Source organism: Saccopteryx bilineata, chromosome 1 (genome assembly GCF_036850765.1).
Source record: "Saccopteryx bilineata isolate mSacBil1 chromosome 1, mSacBil1_pri_phased_curated, whole genome shotgun sequence".
Taxonomy (NCBI): Eukaryota; Metazoa; Chordata; class Mammalia; order Chiroptera; family Emballonuridae; genus Saccopteryx; species Saccopteryx bilineata.
In genome coordinates this window covers 319,506,693-319,526,337 of record NC_089490.1, presented here as the reverse complement: position 1 = coordinate 319,526,337, position 19,645 = coordinate 319,506,693, and the positions used below count along the sequence as shown (strand labels likewise).

Sequence of the window (19,645 nt, the reverse complement as noted above, 5' to 3'; positions counted from 1 at the left end):
ATTTTTTCTCCATAGATTTTTCCTCATCTAGCTGTGTTACCTCTCTTTCTTTTGTATCCATGATATTCGATTTTCTCTTCCTTAATGGCATCTGAGGGTGGTTTTGTTGATAGTATTAATGAGATTTAATAAAGAATAAAAAGTTAAAAAAATAACAATAAAAAAATAAAAAATCGAAAAGAGTTATTTTTTTTTAAAAAAAATTAATAATGAAATAAAGAAAAATAAAATAAAAATTAAAGAAAAGGAAATTATTCCCCCCCTCCTTTTTTCCTCTCCTCTCCTCTCCCCTCTTTCTTGAGAAAATCTTGTGGTGGACTGTGAATTATAACAAACAATGCCTGTGATGGAGGGCCTGAATTGGGGAAAAGTAATAAAGGGGCAAAAAAAAAAAAAAAGAAAAAAAAAAAAAGGAAAGAAAAAAGAAAAAAAAAGAGTGTATGGACCCACAAAAAGCAAATAAGGAAAAAATTTGGGTCAAGAATGAAATGATTTGCTTTTAGGTGTTGGTTGTCTAAGAGTTATGATGAGAGGAATAAGAGGAAAATGGAAAAATGGGGGGACAAATTAAAAAATTACTATTGTATTTAGTGGAACAAGAACTAGATAATATGGAGAGCCAGGGATGAGAGCACTGCTAGTGAGTTAAAAAGGTGAAGTAAAAACCCCCCAAAATGCCAGAAACATAGGTTTGAGTCCCAGATAAGATAATTTGTTTGTTATTGAGGTTTGAATGAGAGGAGATGTAAAGGAGAAAGGAAGAAACTAATATAGAGGGAGAAAAGAAAGAGAGAGAGAGAAAAAAAGAGGGAACCACTAAAAGAAGAAAAAAGAAAGGAGAGAGAGAGAGAGAGAGAGAGTTAAGGGTTTTGGAGTGCAACCCTCATAGAGAGAAAGGAAGAGAAGAGAAAAGATAATGGGAGATGTAACACTTATGGGTAGTGTAGTTCAAGGAGAGGAGAGAGTAAGACCGGTAGAGAGTTAATCGGCCAAATTGGAGGAGGAAAAAAAAGACTCAAGAATGAAGATAAGAGAAACAAACGAACAAATATAATAAAATGGGATAGGTTATAAAGTCTGCAGATTATTCTTGATTTTGAGAGGTTATCTTCTTGCTTTTTCTTTTCTCTCCCTCTTCCTGGTCGGTGACTCTGTACCCCGGGTTCTGCCCTTTTGGCACGCTCAGGTAGAGGTTTGCAGTTGATAAGTCTCTATGGCAATGTCATGTATTGTGCTTTAGTCTCGTTGGCAGTCGAAGCTCAATAGCATTTATAGGCTCCGACAGTGAGAGAGTCCGTGTTCCTGGAGCCTTTCTCCTAGTCTTTCCTTCCTTAATTAGTAGCCTGATAATCCAGCTATGGGGTTGCTGCTGCCTCTGCCTGGATAGTAAGAGGCTCAAAGAGCTGGCAACTCCCCACTCTATTTCCACTCAGCACAGGGCTCTGGGTAAGGCTCAGTCAGTCAGAGCTGCTAGCATAATCAGGCGGGCTTTCTGCCCACTCAAAGACCTCTGGCTCTGCCACTCTGTCCGGTAACACAAGCAGGCGCCCACTTCCGGGGCGCTTGGAGGAAACTCTCACTCACTGTCTGCGACCAGGATATCTGGCCAGGAGTCTCACGCTCTGAGTGAAACCCCCAACCGCAGGGAAAAGTTGTAGCGTTGGAATTGAGTCTCACTCCGTCCCCGTGTGCGGCTTTTGCAAGGCGCTGGGGCGGCTCGAGATTCCCCTTTGGCCCACACAAAGGCCCCTGACTCTGCCCCTCTGTGCGATAACACGGGCGCGCACTGCCGAGGCACTCGGAGGAATTGCTCACTCCTTATCTGTGTGCGCAAACCAGGATATGAGGCCGGCCGCGGTTCCCTCTGAGTGAAACACCCTCCAGCACGGAAAATCTCCACCGTTGGAATTAGTTCTCACTCCCTCCCGTGCGTGGCTTTCCCAGGAAGAAATTCTCGCCCACTAACTGCGCACCGACCAGGAGACCGGGTAAAATGGCCGCTCTGCTTTTCTTTCTTTGTTTGGGTTTGGCGCAAGTGTTAGCTTGTATTGCCCGGGTTGCCACAGGATCAGATTTTCCTCGGCTTGGATCTCTGTGCCACAGCCTGGTTCGGCCGTTTGTGCTGCGGCGGCCTGGATCTATTCACCCCCTTTGCCTGCCTCAGTTTCTATATTCACAGTTACCAGAGAAAGCCGCCCTGTTTAGGTTAGTGAGGAAGGATGAGCATTTCTTACTCCCTATTTCCTTCGGGGTTTGGTTATATATTTAGCCAATTTTTCACTCAATCATACCTTTGGGTGTATTGCGAAGCATCTGGAAGCTCCAAGTATAGGTTTTTCTGTTTCTGGTTGAAGATCTTGTTGAGTTTTGGGGGAGATTTATCGGTATCGCTTCCTACCCCGCCATTACTCTGACGTCATCACCTGACCCTATTTCTGTATTGAAACCATTTGGTACAACATAGATTGTCAGTACTTCTGAGGTCTATTGCCCATAATAGCCCTCGATGTTTTTTCTGAAGCATTTAAAATGTTGAAGCACTTTTCCAGTTCTTTGTTTTTTTAATTCAGTGAGAGGAGGAGAGGCAGAGAGACAGACACCTGCATGTGCCCAACCAGGATCCACCCAGCAAGCCCACTAAGGGGCAATGCTCTGTCCATCTGGGGCATTGTTCCATTGTTTAGAAACTGAGCTTTTCTTAGCACCTGAGGCAGAGGCCATGAAGCCATCCTCAGTGCCCAGGGCCAACTTGCTCCAATTGAGCCTTGGGTGCGGGAGAGGAAAAGAGAGAGACAGAGGGAGGGAGAGAAAGAGAAAGAGAAAGAGAGAGAGAAACAAGAGGGGATGGGGTGGGGAAGCAGATGGGCTCTTCTCCTGTGTGCCCTGACTGGGAATCAAACTTAGGACAACCACACACCAGGCTGATGCTCTACACTGAGCAAGCTGGCCAGGGCCCATTTTTCCAGTTCTGTATTTGACCACTGCATCCTTTTGCAGTAGACCATGTACTTCTTCCCTTGCTTGGACATCTTTTGTCTGACTGTGTACTTGAACATTCATTGTCTTGATATGTGCAATATTGCAGAACACTGACATATAATATCCTCTTAGCTGGAATACAAAGATTGAGATTCAGAGCATAAGCAGAGAGGGGCTTATGTCATGGAGTCTAAAGTTTAATTTGCATGCTCTCAGGAGATGCTCAAGACGTTGACTGAAGTTGCCCTTTAGGGGGTTTTTCTGGCATCAGTATATGTGACGAATTCTAGCATGGAAATCTTTGCCAGTTCAGGATGAGTTAAAGATTGCCTTCATCACTAAATCTTTGATGAACCAAGAGAGAACATTTCTAAATGTGAGTGAAATAATAAGAGTGCAGTTTCAATTTTGACATAAAATGTTTGGACCAGAAAGGCAATAGTTCTGAAAACTGTGTCTGAAATATGTGAGTTAGGAGGCAAGGCCTGGACACACAGGGATTCGTGGAAAACTTATTGGCAGAAGGTAAAGACTAGCGTGTGAGCAATGAGGAGGGACTTGGGGGCGGAGGGTATGGGAGGCCAAGATATGCAGGATGAAGTTGAAAAGAAACAAGAGACTTGAATAATAGGCCTAAACAAGAAAAAGAGAAGCTTGCCTTGGATAGTGATCTAGGAATATGGGCCTGAGGGAAAAAAGGCTAATTTCAAATAATTTTTCTGTCACAGATAAAATTCAGGATGGTGTTGAGTCATGACTCAGAGGGCTGTGGAGAGAAGAACTTTTTGGTCATGCTTGATTCTTGAGATTCAGATAATATATTATTTCCTCTATAATCACAGGGTCAGGAGTACTACCTCTGCCATTGAAAGTACAGATGAGTTTCCAGCAAGCAAGTAGAGATGGTCCTTACGCATTTTATTAAAATACATACTGTTTCTTATTGAAATGTAGTTTGAATTGTTAATTCCTTACCCAAAGCATGCATCCCACCCCCACCCCCTTGCCAAACTGCCTACTGTCAGAATCAAGTATGAGGGGGACTGTAGGGAAAACAGGCTTACTTGCTTGCACTTTGCAGGATTAATGCGTGAGCACGTGGCAGAGCTAAAGCTGTGGCTGCTTGCCTTCAGGGCAGATTGCTTGACTGCCATTTGGAAGGGGCCATTTTGCAGATCATTTGCCTGCCACTGTGAGGGGCCACTTTCCTGTTTAATTGTCTGCTGCTGTGATGGGGTGAATTTGCTATTTGCTCACCCACTGCCATGAGAAGTGGTTTTCCCCTGCCTATTTCTTGCCTGTTGCAAGAATCTACTGTTGCAAGAATCTATTAAACAGGAATGGCCCAAAGCTTACCAGCTCTGCAGTTTCTCTACCGTCTGCCTGAATTCAGTGTGAACCTGCCTGGACTTGGCCACTGGCATTATGTCTGGTGCTGTGAGCAGGATTTGGATCAGATCGGTATGGAGCCACTGAAACCCTTGAAGGGTTGGATAGAGGAGTGGCCATTGTTATCCAGCATATGGTTCCCTATGGCTACTCCTTTGGGAACCTTGTTCTGGGTTTTTTTTACAGCTTGGTGAACAGAAACTAAAAGCTGTGTGCAAGGGGCTACATGAGTTTGAGAACTCCATCTTGTCCTGGAAGCTGAATACTGGCACCAGTAGTTGTTAAAAACATAGCTGTGGGTTCAAGTGCTCCAGTTTCAGCTTCAGGCTGAGAGCCAGCAGCCACAAGAGCTGAAGTGGTCACTAAAGAGGTGCCGGTCGAGGGACTCTTGAGTCAGCAGTAGCAGACTTTTTCAATTACTCATCCTCTGAGGAAAAGGTAAAAACCCAGCAGCCAGAAGTGCCTCAGGGGCAGGCACAACCCCCTCCACAAGTAGTTGAGCACTCTGTGGTTTGGCCCTCCACCCAGACAGAGTTGATAGAGTTAGGGATGAAATTCAGGAAGAAACCCACCAAGTCCTTGGCAGTTTGGCTGCTGTGGTTGTAGAACATAGGCGTGGATGGCATTATGCTTTCCAGAACAGAGCTGGCGAAATTAGCCACCATTACCATACAGTTCCTGAGGCAGCATCTTCAGAACTGCCATGACAACCCAGGAAACCATATCCTATTAGAAAGGGTGATGGCTGCCATTCGTATAGTCTGGCAGAATGCTGGAGACTTACTGAGGGCAGTGAGTCAGTGGCAGTCATATACTGAGCTGCAGCAAGTCTTCCAGAAACTAGGTATGAGGAATGCTGCTTTCAACCTGAGGTCCTGTGGGCCAGATGAGGAAATATTTAAGGCAGGGATGAGGGACCTTATTCTCTGTAGTGTCCTGTCAGCCCTTTTTTGGGTCACTAGTGGCTATCTTGAGCCTCTATGTGGGACAGGCCATCAACACTGTTACACAGATGGTGGCAGATTTGGGGGAGGTGGAGGCAGCATGGAACCATAAGATGGTGCTGGCTGCTGCCTATGCTGTCCCTCCAACTAATAAGAGAAACAGGTCTGTAAAGGTTACCTGAACACAGATGTGTGTAGATTTTATTATAGCCAGTGCAGCGAGGGAGAAATTAGATGGCAAATCTAATAAAGTTCTTTTGGAGCTTTGGCAGCAGCTTAAACCAGAATAGAGATTCCAGCTGCTGAAACAAATGACCCCAGCAGCTGCCAATAAAATGGTTTATGCTTGAGTGGCACGGCTGCAAGATTACTTGGAGACAGCTGAGGGAGAGGAGAATCCTGAAGACCTGTTCTTCCAGTTTGAAATGGGGGAATGCTGAAGGACCCTTTTAACAGGGATAGGCAGGGACCATGAAGTTGTGTGTGAAATAGGCAATCCACTAGTCCTCTTTTAATGTGCAGTGGTGTTGGCCTTAGAAGATAATATGTGGTTTTTTGTTTTTGTTTTGCAGCTAAGAGAACTGTCAAGGCAGCACAGGTTTTGAATGTGTTAGAGCCCACTAGGCCCTGTGAGCTTATTGAGGGGTTTGAATGGGGCTTGTGGCAATAGAGTGCTTATAGAAAGGCACTGAGTTCTGTTAATAAAGAGCTATATGGCTAGTTACCTGTAATGGACCTTTACCTTGGTGATTTGCACAGACAGCTGAACTGTCATAGACTGATCATTGAGTGGTATAATGGACTCTTGAAGCAGGGGCAGGCACCAGCTCCCTTACTGGATGGACACACGGCTTGTGGATGGTACTTCGAATTATGAATGAGAGACCTCAGTGGGGCGGGGGCTGCACCTGTGGAGGCTCTCCTGCACTGTGTAGCTCAGGGGTCTCAAACTCAACTCAGCATGTGGGCCGCAGAGCAAGATCACAGCCATTCGGCGGGCCGCACTAGGTCTATAAAAGGCAAGTGTTACGCAACACTTTTCTCACTGCAGTTGAAAACAAAAAAAAAATCAGTACAACAGGCACAATTGTACATGCAGTTTACTCAGTGTCACAAAACGACCAGAAACTGTAGTTCACATCACAACTGCTATTAACTAAGCTAATATCTAGCTAGGATGCTAGGGAAATGAAAAATACAAGTAGGCCCCTAGGCTTACTTAATTTTATCCAAAATATTTTGAACTTCGTGGATTAGTCTGCGGGCCCTACAAAATTGTCGGCGGGCCGCGAGTTTGAGACCCCTGGTGTAGCTGCTCCTATCCAGTTGAAGAGATGTACCAAGGATACTTTTTTCAATGACATGGTCTCAGACTTTACAGGCCCCATACCTACAATGGGTGGCCTTGTTGGCACCATGGGGTAGGAAGCTAGAGGTGGGCCTCCAGTTAACTCCCTGGGCAGAGTGCTTAGGGAGACATTGTGAAGGGCATTTTTGTTATAGCTTGTGCCTTTGTAATTCTGTTGCTGTAGTCTGTACTGCTTCTGTTTATGTGCTGTACCTCACTCCTCACACAAGTACCATCGTGGACCTGTCATGTAGATTGTGAGATGAGCAACCTAAAGGGGTGGAATTTAGGGAAAACAGCTGCCTGATTAGTGCATGAGCATGTGGCAGAACCACGTGTGTATAACCCATGTAATGCTATGGGTGCTTGCTCTCAGGGCGAATTGCTTGACTGCCACTGTGAGGGGCCGCTTGGCAGATCACTTTCCTGCTACTCTGAAGGGCTCTGTTCCTGTTCACTCACCTACCATTGCAAGAACTTATTAAACAGGAATGGCCCACTGCTTTCTGGCTCCAGAGTTCCTCTACCATCTGCCTGAATCCAATGTGAACCTGTCTGGCTTTGGCCACCAGCATTTTAGGGATCTTAAAAATTTGATTCCTGGCACCATCTCCAGACTTGAACTAAGGTGGGATCCCCTGGGTTGAGGCCTTAGGAGCTTTTCATTTTATGGCTATTATTGGTGTCTGATGCAGCTTGTAGGAAACCACTACTCTCAACAATATCCTTGTGGTTTATATCACGGTAGGCACAATGGGGAAAGTAGTAAAACAGGGAAAAAGTCTTTTCCGGGAAGTGTGATTTTTTTTGCTCACCAGTTCTCTGACGCCCAGTGTTTAGCCAGCTGAGCCGTTAAAGCTCTAGCAGCTACGTGTTTGTAGGGAAAACTGGTCATTTGTTGCCACATTATCTTTCACATCCTGCAAAAAATGTTTTGGTTGATGCAGAACAAATTGATACATACCCTGATCACAAAAGATGGTATTCACGGGTTAGTTTAGGTGCTACGCAAATTTTCCAGGGATGAAAAAAAATATCAACTTTTCAAATTCAAGTCACATACAAAATGTGACTTAGTTCATGCTGATATAGACTTTGCATTCTCTAGAATTCTCTGCCAATAATGAATACCTTCTGCGTGCAAAGAACCTTATGGGTAACTTAGAACATGAAATCATAAATAAAGGCTTGAATCCTTATTAGGCTTATAAAATGCAAGGAAGTAAAAAAAAATAGCTGTATGATATAATCACAGTAATACTAAGGAGAATGTGCTGAGTGCTTTAGGTACAGTAAGAACAAACGTGCTGAGAGAGCATGACGGCACAAGAAGGGGCTTCCGGCTGGGCACATACATCGGAAGGTGCGGAGGAGGGTTATTTGTGCTCTGTGCTCTGTCGTAATGGTTAGAGAAGACGTGGCTGAGAAATGTAGGTAAAGGAAAGACAGAGAAATGGGAAGCTATAGGAATGTCTATTTTCAAAGTGCTAAGTTAGAGATTAGAAATAGCATCTCAGGCTAAGATACTTGGAAAGGTACCTATGGCCCCACCATGGAGGTCCCAAATTACTTGCAATGTGGAGTTTGGGTTTTATTTACTGATTCAAGGGTTTTGAGTGGAATAATGACATAATCATAGGTGCTTCCCTTTTAAACTTGAACCATCAGTACATATGATGCGTTAGAGCCGTGGAAGCTGGGAAACCAGTAACTAGGCTGCTGTCATAGTACAGCAGATATGAAGTGGTGTCCTTACGTAGACAGGAGGGTGCAGAGGGAACAGCAGCATTCTGTGAGGGGCTGCATGGAAGGAAGGCTAGTCCGTCTCTTGAGTCACCAGGAGCATGGTGTTGTGAGCCCATTTATCAGTTTATGTGTGGCCAGGGTCCTGAAGCAGAATTATAAGTTAAGGTCTGACACGTGAGGTTTCGAGATGCAGATAAAATCCCTTGTAGAGCCCTGGCCGGTTGGCTCAGCGGTAGAGCATCGGCCTGGCGTGCGGGGGACCCGGGTTCGAGTCCCGGCCAGGGCACATAGGAGAAGCACCCATTTGCTTCTCCACCCCCACCCCCTCCTTCCTCTCTGTCTCTCTCTTCCCCTCCTGCAGCCAAGGCTCCATTGGAGCAAAGATGCTGGGGATGGCTTCTTGGCCTCTGCCCCAGGCGCTAGAGTGGCTCTGGTCATGGCAGAGCGACGCCCTGGAGGGGCAGAGCATCGCCCCCTGGTGGGCAGAGCTTCGCCCCTGGTGAGCGTGCCGGGTGGATCCCGGTCGGGCGCATGCAGGAGTCTGTCTGACTGTCTCTTCCCATTTCCAGCTTCAGAAAAATACAAAAAAAAAAATCCCTTGTAGAATTTCCCAGGAGGTAATTGGACTTGTTAAATTTAGGAGAGTGAGTCGGGGCTGGGGGACTGTGCCTGGAGTAGTGGGAAAGGGTGTATGTACATTTCAGGTGAGCTAATTTGGGTTCGAACCATAGCTCTGCAAGTCATTAGTTCTGTGACCTTGCATCTTATTTATTCTCTGTATTTCAGTTTCATTATTTAGAAAATAAAAGAATAGTGAGAGAAGGTTTGGGTGTTTGACTCCTGAGCTCCCTATGGGGTACTGTGAGGATTAAGGAGCTGCACGTATCCGATAACTCTTCTACCACTCTTCCTTCCTGTGCAGAAAGGAGTACTCTGGAGTGAGATTGTGGACCTGGGGAAGGAGGAATTGCTAGTATGAGGAGAGAATAGTGATGATAGAAACGAGAGGGGAAGAAACAGAAACACAGTTAAACAGAGGAAGGGCTGTGACTAGAATCTTTGTGGCAACTCGTTAGCCTTGGAGAGGAAGAGGGCCTCTTTTCTGAAACAGGCAAGTTTGAGGGGAAGATAATGAATAAATAAAGTGTTGATCAGAGGGTCTTGAACTTCTCTCAGATAAGCAGAAGGCTGGGCCATCTGGTAGGAGGAGGGAAGTTTGGGGCTGGGTTCTTGAGAAAGGAGAAACTTCTTTTTAGATAGCCACTGTGGGAACTAAGATTAGGAGTCAACTAGAGTTGAAGGAAGGGATTGCCAAAAAGCGAAGCCAGGGGTTAGATAGTTTGAACTCTTAGTGTCCTTCTGGGTGTGTGAGATTACAGGGGAGAAGGTCGCCGGAGGCTAAGAGGTTGCAGAAAAGAGAAGCCGGGTATTGGACTCGGAAGCGGATGTTGAAGTTTCAGGAGGGTGGTGGCAGGAGGATTGGGTGCAGAGGAAGAGTGTGAATGGGTGCTTTGGTCTTCGTGGAATGTGAAGGAGTGCTGGGAAGTCAGTTCCTGATGATAGTGGGTGGGGTGGGGGGCTACTTGGTGTAAGTGGTTGTTTGTCAGCAACAGATTACTGATTGCCCTTTGAGCACAAACAGCTCTGACTCTGGTTTAAAGATGATAAGCCTGTTCTTTCCTGTAATGTAGCACAGTAAGTAGGCTGGCACTACTCTCCACTATAACTACCCCCCACCCCCACCCTCACCCCCACCACAGTAATGCTTTGTTGGAAGAAAATAGACCTTGATATCAAGTGATCAAATTTAAATGCATGCTTCTCTACTTTCCTAGCTGTGAGGTCAGGAGGCAAGCTCCTCAGCTGATTGACCCTTTTCTCATCTGCAGAATGAAGGTAACACCTATTTCAGTACCTCATATCGTTGTGCGGATATTAAATGAGATAGCACGTAACATTTTTACCTCCTGGTAGATGTGCTCTGACATACGAGTACTCTACAGCTCAAGAAAATGATTTCTGAATTAGGGGTTGTTTTGGCTTTGGGAAATAGGTCAAACACCACTAAAACAAAAGCAATGTTAAAACAGCATGGTTCTTTAATTTCTAACATGTTATGCTTGGGAAGAAAACAAAATAAATATATGTGACTTGCGGAATAAGTTTTACACAATATTTATTGACTTCACATAAAATCTCATAGTAAAAGATCTTTGCTAGAATTCGGACAAAATTTATGTGAAGTAATACAATACTGTGATGAAGTCTGGAGAAAGGCCAGCTGGAATCAAGTTTTGGAATTGTGTGAAATTGAAAGGCAGTCTTTCTTTATTTGTATGTATTCAATTGCCAAAATTTGGTCTTATTTGAATTATATAAATACACACACACACATTACACATGTACATGTTACATAACATATAAGCCCAATATGTATGTGTGTGTGTGTGTGTGTGTGTGTGTGTTTAATGAGTATACTTGAACTCTCAAACAACCTTATAGTTTGGCAGTTTCAAAGCAGATATTACTAAAATATCCTATCTCAGTTCACAGAGAGTATACAAAGGACAAACCATTAGATACATAGTCTAGAATTATATCTGTGCATCCATTGTGATTTTCATCTTGGAGTCATTTTTTTTTTTTGACAAAGACAGAGTTAGAGAGAGGGACAGATAGAGACAGACAGACAGTAAGAGAGAGAGATGAGAAACATCAATTCTTCCTTGCGGCACCTCAGTTGTTCATTGATTGCTTTCTCATATTGCCTTGACTGGGGGACTACAGCAGAGCAAGTGACCCCTTGCTCAAGCCAGTGACCTTGGGCTCAAGTCAGTGACCTTGGGATTCAAGCCAGTGATCTTTGGGCTCAAGCTAGCGATCATGGGGTTATGTCTATTATCCCATACTCAAGCCAGTGACCCCATGTTCAAGCTTGTGAGCCTGTACTGAAGCCGGATGAGCCCGTGCTCATCCTGGGTCTCAAACCTGGGTCCTCCACATCCCGATGCACTATCCTCTGTGCCACCGCTGGTCAGGCTGGGAGTCATAATTTTTCATTTTAATAGGTAATTGTAATCAGTCTACAGCAGCAGTAGTAGCTCTTTTATAGGTCAAGTCCCTGACTTACAGAAGGTGTCTTTTTTTGAGTCCAGTCCAGTTGTTATTCAAGTGAGGAAAAGAGAAACTAGACTGATTATCCAGTTGACCCAGAGAAGAGTGAAAGATTGACAATTTGGCCACAGTTGCTGACTCTCAGCCCAAATGTGCAGTGTGAACAATGCTGGGATACATGTTGATAGATTAAATTGAAGTATAGCACAGATTAGGGCCTGGGGTCCCATGGAATGTGAAAACCCAACTGTGGAGGGATGCGCTAGGAACAGAAGTTGGGAATTTAAAAGAACATTGGATTAATGGTAATAACTGCTACAAAGAGTCTGGGTGGTATGGTTAGAAGATAAATAGGAACAACAGAAAGCATAAAGAAATTGCTTGGTATTAAGCCTGTGGATTCCAAGGTGGGGATTCTGTCATGTTTCTTATTCAAAGTATGTATTGACATCTGAGTACTGAACAGACCAACTGTGGCACAATTGATGGTATTAGACAAGGGATGGAGAAGAGATGAGGCTGCTCTGAACTCTGTGCAGAGTACTTGGTCAACTTGATAGAAGTTCAGTTTTATGACTCTTTTCATTTGTAGATGCCATGCACTTCTTATTCTTTAATGCTTAGTTAGCAAATTGTGCTAGAGTATTAAATAACATTTTTTTTTTTTTTTTAGAGATGTAGAGGACAGACTGGGACAGAGAGACAGGAAGGGAAAGAGATGAGAAGTATCAACTCGTGGCACTTCAATCTTTCATTGATTGCTTTCTCATATGTGCCTTGGCTGGGGGATCCAGCTGATCTAATGACTTACTTGCTCATACCAGTGATCTTGGGCTCAAGCTAGCGACCTTGGGCTTCAATCCAGTGACCTTTGGGCTCAAGCCAGCAACCTTGGGATCATGTGTATAATCCCGCACTCAAGCCGAGGACTCTGCGCTAAGCTGGCAACTTTGGGGTTTTAAACCTGGGTCTTCAGCATCCCAGGTCGACAACCTATCCATTGTGCCACCACCTCGTCAGGCTAAATAAATTTTTTATGTAAAGTTTTTTTTTTTTAGTTACAGTTGATATACAATATTAGTTTCAGGTATACACCCCAGTAATTAGACATTATATAACTTATTAAGTGATCATCCCAATAAATCTCACACACCCCTGACACCATACAACTTTTTACAACATTATTGACTATATTCCCTATGCTGTACTTTACATCTCATGACTATTCTGTAACCACCAGTTCATAACTTAGTCCGTTTACCTTTTTCACCCACTCCCCAAATCCTCCCACCTGGCAACCATCAAAATGTTCTCTGTATCTATGAATCTGTTTCTGTTCTGCTTATTTATTTTGTGGGGTTTTTTTAGTTTCAATTTGTTGATATGTATTTACTGCCATTATTGTTTATATCCTTTTTTCCCCTTATTCTTCTTAAGTAAAACCACACCTGAATGCAGTGCACTCTAACATTGGTAGGCTATAGAAGAGTTTAAATGCAGGTACTCAAGGACTTGTTCTCAAGATTAATATTTTTTATTTTAATTTTTTATTTTACTTTTCAATACAGTTTACAGACAGTGTTTTGTATTAGTTTCAAATGTATAGCATCGTGGTTAGACTATCATTTACAATAATTAATATCTTTTTGATTTGTGTTTAGTGATTAAAAAAGTAAACCGAACCCCCAGTAGAACATTATAGAGAATCTAGCTTAGTTACCTCAAAGATAATTACATTTCCATGTGTTTTCCATGTGTTTTTCTTGAGACCCTGGACCCCAAGTGTTGTGAATAGCTAGAAAGACCAGTGCCTCTGAGTACTGGGGTTTATTAGTGATCTGTCAGCGTTCCATGCTGCCCTGTGACTTCTTTTTTGTTGGTTTAGGAAGCAATTTATTGGCTTTGCAACTAGGCTTCTGTGAAGCTTGAAGCCACAGATGGAGTGGAAAAATCTTATTTGATGTTGTGGTTCCCAGAGAATAATAACTAGAATTTGTGGTTGCAGATAATGCCAGTATTGCAGACATAGTGGACAGACCATTAGTGGGGTGTGATTTGTTATCAAAGGCAATATGTGGTGGGAGAGCTGGTGTCAGTTTTTATATCACTTTGTCTGTTTTTCAGATTTAATATTTATTATTCTGGCATACCACAAGCTGATTGTGCTTCTTGCTTTGTTTATGGGTTAAACTGTTTCTGAACCAAAACTTCCCCATGGATACCTCAATCCGTATGCAGTCAGCATGCTACCTCTGATCTTTAACATGTACCAAGTCTTAAAACACTTTCCTGGGAGGTCTAAGCATGGACTGCTGATGTGACACCTGCTAGGTGATTGCATGCTTGGTGGCAGTTGGCTAAGTAGGCACAATCTACTTTTATTTTTCTCTTTATGGCCAGATCTAGAAGGATATGACCGTCACCTGCTGTGGTTCATATTCTTATTTAAGTGTTGATCTTTTATTACAGGGTTGGCAAAAGTAGGTTGAATTACCAGCCATCATTACCTAAAAGATAAATCAAGAGTAAAGATATGAAATAATAGCAATAATACAAATAATACAAGTAATACAATAATTATATAAAAATAAATAAGAATGCCGGAAGAAACTCTGCTTTTTACATACTCACAGCTGCAATCCTGCTTTTTCCCACCCCTGTATATTGCCTTTCTTCTACTCTTCATGAGAAGTCTATGCCAGAAGAATACTACAAGAGAGTGACAGAGCCTACATCTCACACCCAAATAGAAAAATAAAGTGACTGTTGGGACATCATCTGGATTTATAAAATATGATCACGTCAGTTTCTACTAACCTTTACAGGTTTTCATTGAGATTTAACCAGATCTAAGTCCTCCTGCTAACCCAGTTCTCCCCTATTTATCAGCGTATCTGAACTTCAAAAATGATAGATTCATTCTTATAAAATGTGTTGTTGACATAACATTGTGTGTATTATGAATTCGTGATTTCTACTTTTGTTTGAGTATGTATTTATGAGATTTAGGTTTTAAGAAGGACTTCTGGGAGAAATATTTAACATACCATTTTCTGATGATGTTGTAAATGTTGGATGCAAGTAAAGATATGCTTTCTCAGTTCTTCTAGTTGTAAAATCTGTAAAGCCCTGGCTGGTCAACTGTTGAGACATTTACTAGTATAATGCTTAGTATTTGAGGTAGTGGAGTTATGTCAACAATGAACAGTGAGTTGTTTTCTTCCTTCTATCTCATTCTTACTTCCAGACCTAAAACAGGTTTTTCACAATCGAAAATAGTAGGGTGAATTTAAGCCTGCTGGAAAGATTAAGTTAGGAAATCAGTATTTTAGACATTTCAGGAATGTTTTGGAATTTGTGATGTTGGTAAATAGAGAAGCCATTATCATACTTCTCACTCTCTAAGTGTAATCCAGCTGTTGGCTTTGTGAATGTTTATCCTCTCAGGATCTGTCATAAATACACCTGAATAATTGATTTCTTTTCTTTCCAAAAGGATTTTTTTACAATCACATTGTGGAGATAAAAAGGAAAGCTTATAGCAATATTCTTGACCTCAATAATTTGTTGGAAAGTTTAAATTTTTATGTGAAACTATATTTTGGTTGCTCTCCAGTAATCTCATGGTTCAGATGGTCAGGAAGGGAAAAGATGATTAGTGATGAATACAGCCAGGAAAGTTTCATACAGGTGACAAGAATGTGGATAGCTAACATAATTTTCCAAACTATCTGGCTATTCTTTTCATAATACTTTATAAAGCCTAGGGTAAGAGTTGGTATGTTTTCCCTTTTGGAATAGACTGTGGTAATGTATTGTTAACTCATTAATTCACTTAACAATCATCTGTTGAAAGCACATTGTGTATTAAGTATTGTTTTTGGAATATTGTTCTCACTAAATCAAGCTCCTCTTGCACCACCTCTAATTAATAAAAAATAATAACAATAAAACATGCCATCAATGCTTTATTTTCCTACTGGCCTAAATTTTAGGAGGATATAGATCACATATATTAATAAGTTTCCCTTAGAGTTAAGTAAATATCTAGCACAGAGAAGCCTGTCAACAAGTATTTTTTGAATAAAAAATAGTATATGACTTGATTTTAGAGTGGCAGGACCAACTGTTACATTCAAAGTTAGTTTGGACCTCCAAAACCAGATAGTGAAATGTTTAGGTAAATATTAATATTGATAAATAAAATATGGAGCATCACAAATAGTTACTTACAAAAGAGTATTTGAGTATTAACTCTTTGCATGTAATAATTAGTTTATGCTTTTGCTTAAGTAAAATCTTAGAAGAAAAGGCTCAAGCAGTCACAAGATCAGTAGCTGTTTATATAGGCACTGTGATGGGTGCTGGAGGAGTCATTTTGTATATATTTTCTGTCCTCGGTCTGGTTTTCAAGGTCCCTTTAAGGCATTTGTGGCTTCCTAGCACCCGAGATTCTATTCTTGGCTTCTCATGGCCAGACAGCTGCCGGGATGCTCTGGGCAGTGTGTTTCTGCCTGGCCACCACTGCCTCCTGCTCTACGGGCCTTGCAGCCCGAGCCCCGGCCTCTTGCTGCTGCTGGCTCTCTAAAACGTCCAGGGCATGCTGCAACTCATGAACCTGTGATTCCTTCTCCAATGGCTCCTCCATTTCCAAGTGAATCTCATGAACCAGGTCGGTCTCCTCTGGTGCTTGCTCCAGGTCCAGGTTCGGCATCTCTTTCTCCCACGTTTGCTCCAGCTCATTCCACTGCTTGGTTTGCAGGTCCCAGACAGCCTCTTCCACAGAGCTCTCAGTTTCCTCACTCATGGCTGTAAAAGTCAGCCAGCCTACAGTCCCCAAAAGGACAACCATGGGAACCATAACAGCAGCCAGTCCTCTACTCCACCACTCAGAGGTGGTGTTGGCTCCATACCGATCTATATCGAATCCTGCCGACTATGCCAAATGTAAGGCCAGTAGCTGCGGCACCATCACAGCTGCTTGGCCCATGCAGGTTCACATTTGATTTGGACAGACGGTAATGAAACAATGGAGCCAAGAACTGGTGGGCCATCAGCTTTAATCCTAGCTTGCTCCCCGCAGGCAAGAAATACACACAGTGGGAAAACACTTCCCTGTCCATTCAGGGCTCCCAAAGCCATGGACTTATCCCAGTTTCGTAGAATCAAAAGTTTCTACCTCACCAGCCTTATTTACCTCTGTTCCTCATCTCCTTCTCTCTGCACAAACTGGCTTCTCCTTCAGCACTCTGCCATGGTGGTTGCTTCTCCTCTCCTCCACATAGCCTTTCTCTGCTCTCTTACAGCTTGGGCTCCTCTGCTCGATTTTATAGTGTAGAAATCAAAACCTTTAATCCAATATACAAACAAGGAAGTCTCTGATACAAAGTCAGTTATTTGAGGCATAAATGGGATTCCTCATAAGAGTGCACTACCCCCTATCATGCAACAGTCAAGGATGTGGGGAAAAGCTTAGTTTTGAAAAAATCTTAGTATTAAAAGGGTGGGAAAGGCCTAGTCATAAAACTAAGCCTCAGGGTATTACAGGGGTCTCAAACTCGCGGCCTACGGGCTGCATGCGGCCCGCGGAACAATTTTGTGTGGCCCGCAGACTAATCCACAGGCTTACTTAATTTTATCCAAAATATTTTGAACTTCGTAGATTAGTCTGCGGGCCGCACAAAATTGTTCTGCAGGCCGCATGCGGCCCGTGGGCCGCGAGTTTGAGACCCCTGGGCTATAATGACCCTGCCTGCTTACAGCCTGTCCCCCACACCCAATGCAAACTATAAGTGAGCAAACATATATGTCATATTTACAAACTTATTTGACTTACAATATATAGCTTTATTTTCCCAGGACTTAGTAATTGCCTTATTTATTTATTTTTTTTAAAAAAAGAGGATTATAAATATCCTGTCATCACATTCAGATACATCAGGATATTGATCGATTCTGCTTTTTTCTTGGGAGACATTTCCTGGAGCCCTCAACCTATTTGCTCCCATCTAGATGAGATTCTCTCTGGACCTTTTGCACAACTGTTGTCCAAGAATATATATCTGTGTCATCCTGATAATTCCATTAGCTTCTTTTCTTTATTGGATCTCCTATTTCTAAATTCCATATCCTCTTCTCTTGCTTTGTTCCCATGTTTTGTTAGAATGCATCATCTAATACATTCCAATAAAAGGAAGCATATATGGGTAAGGTTGTCCTTCTTTCTTGTCTCTCTCTCCCTCTCCCTCCTTTCCTCCCTCCCTCCCCCCTTTTCTCCCTCCCTCCCCCCTTTCCTCCCTCCCTCCCCCCTTTCCTCCCTCCCTCCCTCCCTCCCTCCCTCCCTCCCTCCCTCCCTCCCTCCCTCCCTTCCTTCCTTCCTTCCTTCCTTCCTTCCTTCCTTCCTTCCTCTGTCTCTCTCTCTCTCTGCTTCTATCTTTGTGATCTTTATTAAATATTTTGAAGGCACTGAGTTAAACATCTGGGGTTAAAGTATTTCTTTCAATTACAGTGGCCCCTCGTCTATCGTGGTGGTTAGGTTCCAGAATCCCCTGCTATAGGCGAAATCCATGAAGTAGCGACCTTATATTTATTTTATTATTTATATATATATTAAGGCTTTATAAACCCTCTTCACACTCTTATAAACCTTTCCCACACTGTTATTAACCTTTCCCACACTTATTTTGCCGCAAAGTAATTAAAATAATAAATATAGAAAAATACCTCTATACCACAAAATTGCGATACAGAAAAAATTTAAGATAAAATTAGATATATACGATTTAAAAATCCGTGATACAGTGAGACTGCGAAAAGTGAACCACGATATGGTGAGGGACACTGTATTTTTCTATTTATATTTCTTCTTATTCTTCATGTGCAGGAGGGCCTGCTGCCTCCAATTCCTGTAGCCCAAACTGACTAACCTCTTAGCTTCTTTCTCTGTAGGCCTGTTAATGTGCCCCCCACCACCCAAAGTTTTGTTGACTTTTTTTTTTTCAGGCTCACACACAGAGATCTTCAATGGCAGTAGATAGCTGTTAGAATGAGGACGGAATGCTTTCTTTATAATATAACATTATATTTCTTTAAAATATAATATGTTATTATGTACTCCAGTTAAAAACCGATGTATTTGGAAAATTTCTGTCAACTTAGTATTGTCACATTGATAGAATTATTTTTGCAGAAATTAAGACTTTTAGCTTTTAAAAAAGTTGTCCTTACTCTGAGTCCATTAATGTGCTTATCAGATTACTCTGAGTCTCCTAGGTAACCTTTGATTTCTGTTTTGGTAACTGAATAAAACTTAATGTGAAGTAATGGTTCGGGATAGCATTTCAAACAGCTTAGTTTACTGGAAACCTAGCTGTGCTGAAAAGAGGAAGAAAAAAAAGTCCTAGATTGGAACTTTAAATTCTTGAATGGAAAACATTCTTTTTCTTCTTTAATGAGTTCTGTTGATGTGACTCTTGCTCTTTTTCCCTCACCTGCTTGCCTTTGTTGTGGGCTTTATGCCAGACTTACGAGACTGTTCTCATAGCTATTGTCAACATTAGTATGGATGAAGGAAGGGGCTGAGGAGAGCCTAAAGAATTAGGGGCATAGAAGGGAAGAGTCAAAGTTTAAATGAAAACAAATTTTAGGGTAGCAAAACGTTTTGATTTTAGTTAATAATTCATATTAAATATAAGCTACAAAAATTGATATGGATTAATTAGTCCTCACAATAGCCATTTAGCACTATGCATTTTTAAAGAATAGGCTATGGGACTCCCTCTTTATTTTTGGTTTACTCTTTTAATGTTTCTGAATATTTATTTGCTCCTTTCCCCATGCCACAGCAACAAGGGTTCAGGTAGTTTTCTAAAGCAGTTCTTCATATGCAAACTGCTTACCTGGGGATTTTGTTAAAATCCATATTCTGGATTGGGGCCTAGAGTCTGTATTTCTAATGAGTTTCCAAAATGCTGATGCTAGTGGTCATTCAACCACACCCTCTAGCAAAGTTCTGAAATACTGTGGATATGGAAGGGTTACGGAAAGAAGTCAGCAGGGGACCTTGCATTACTGGCTGTTACTAGAGACATCTAAATATACTGGATTTATTGTTTCTTATAGAATT

General features: G+C 42.3%; 1 protein-coding gene across 1 annotated transcript in view; it reads left to right on the top strand.

Moving 5' to 3' along the window:
* ARHGAP42 (Rho GTPase activating protein 42) overlaps positions 1–19,645 on the top strand; it is a 294,437-nt gene that overhangs the window by 92,247 nt on the left and 182,545 nt on the right. The gene's annotated exons all lie outside the window — the stretch shown is intronic.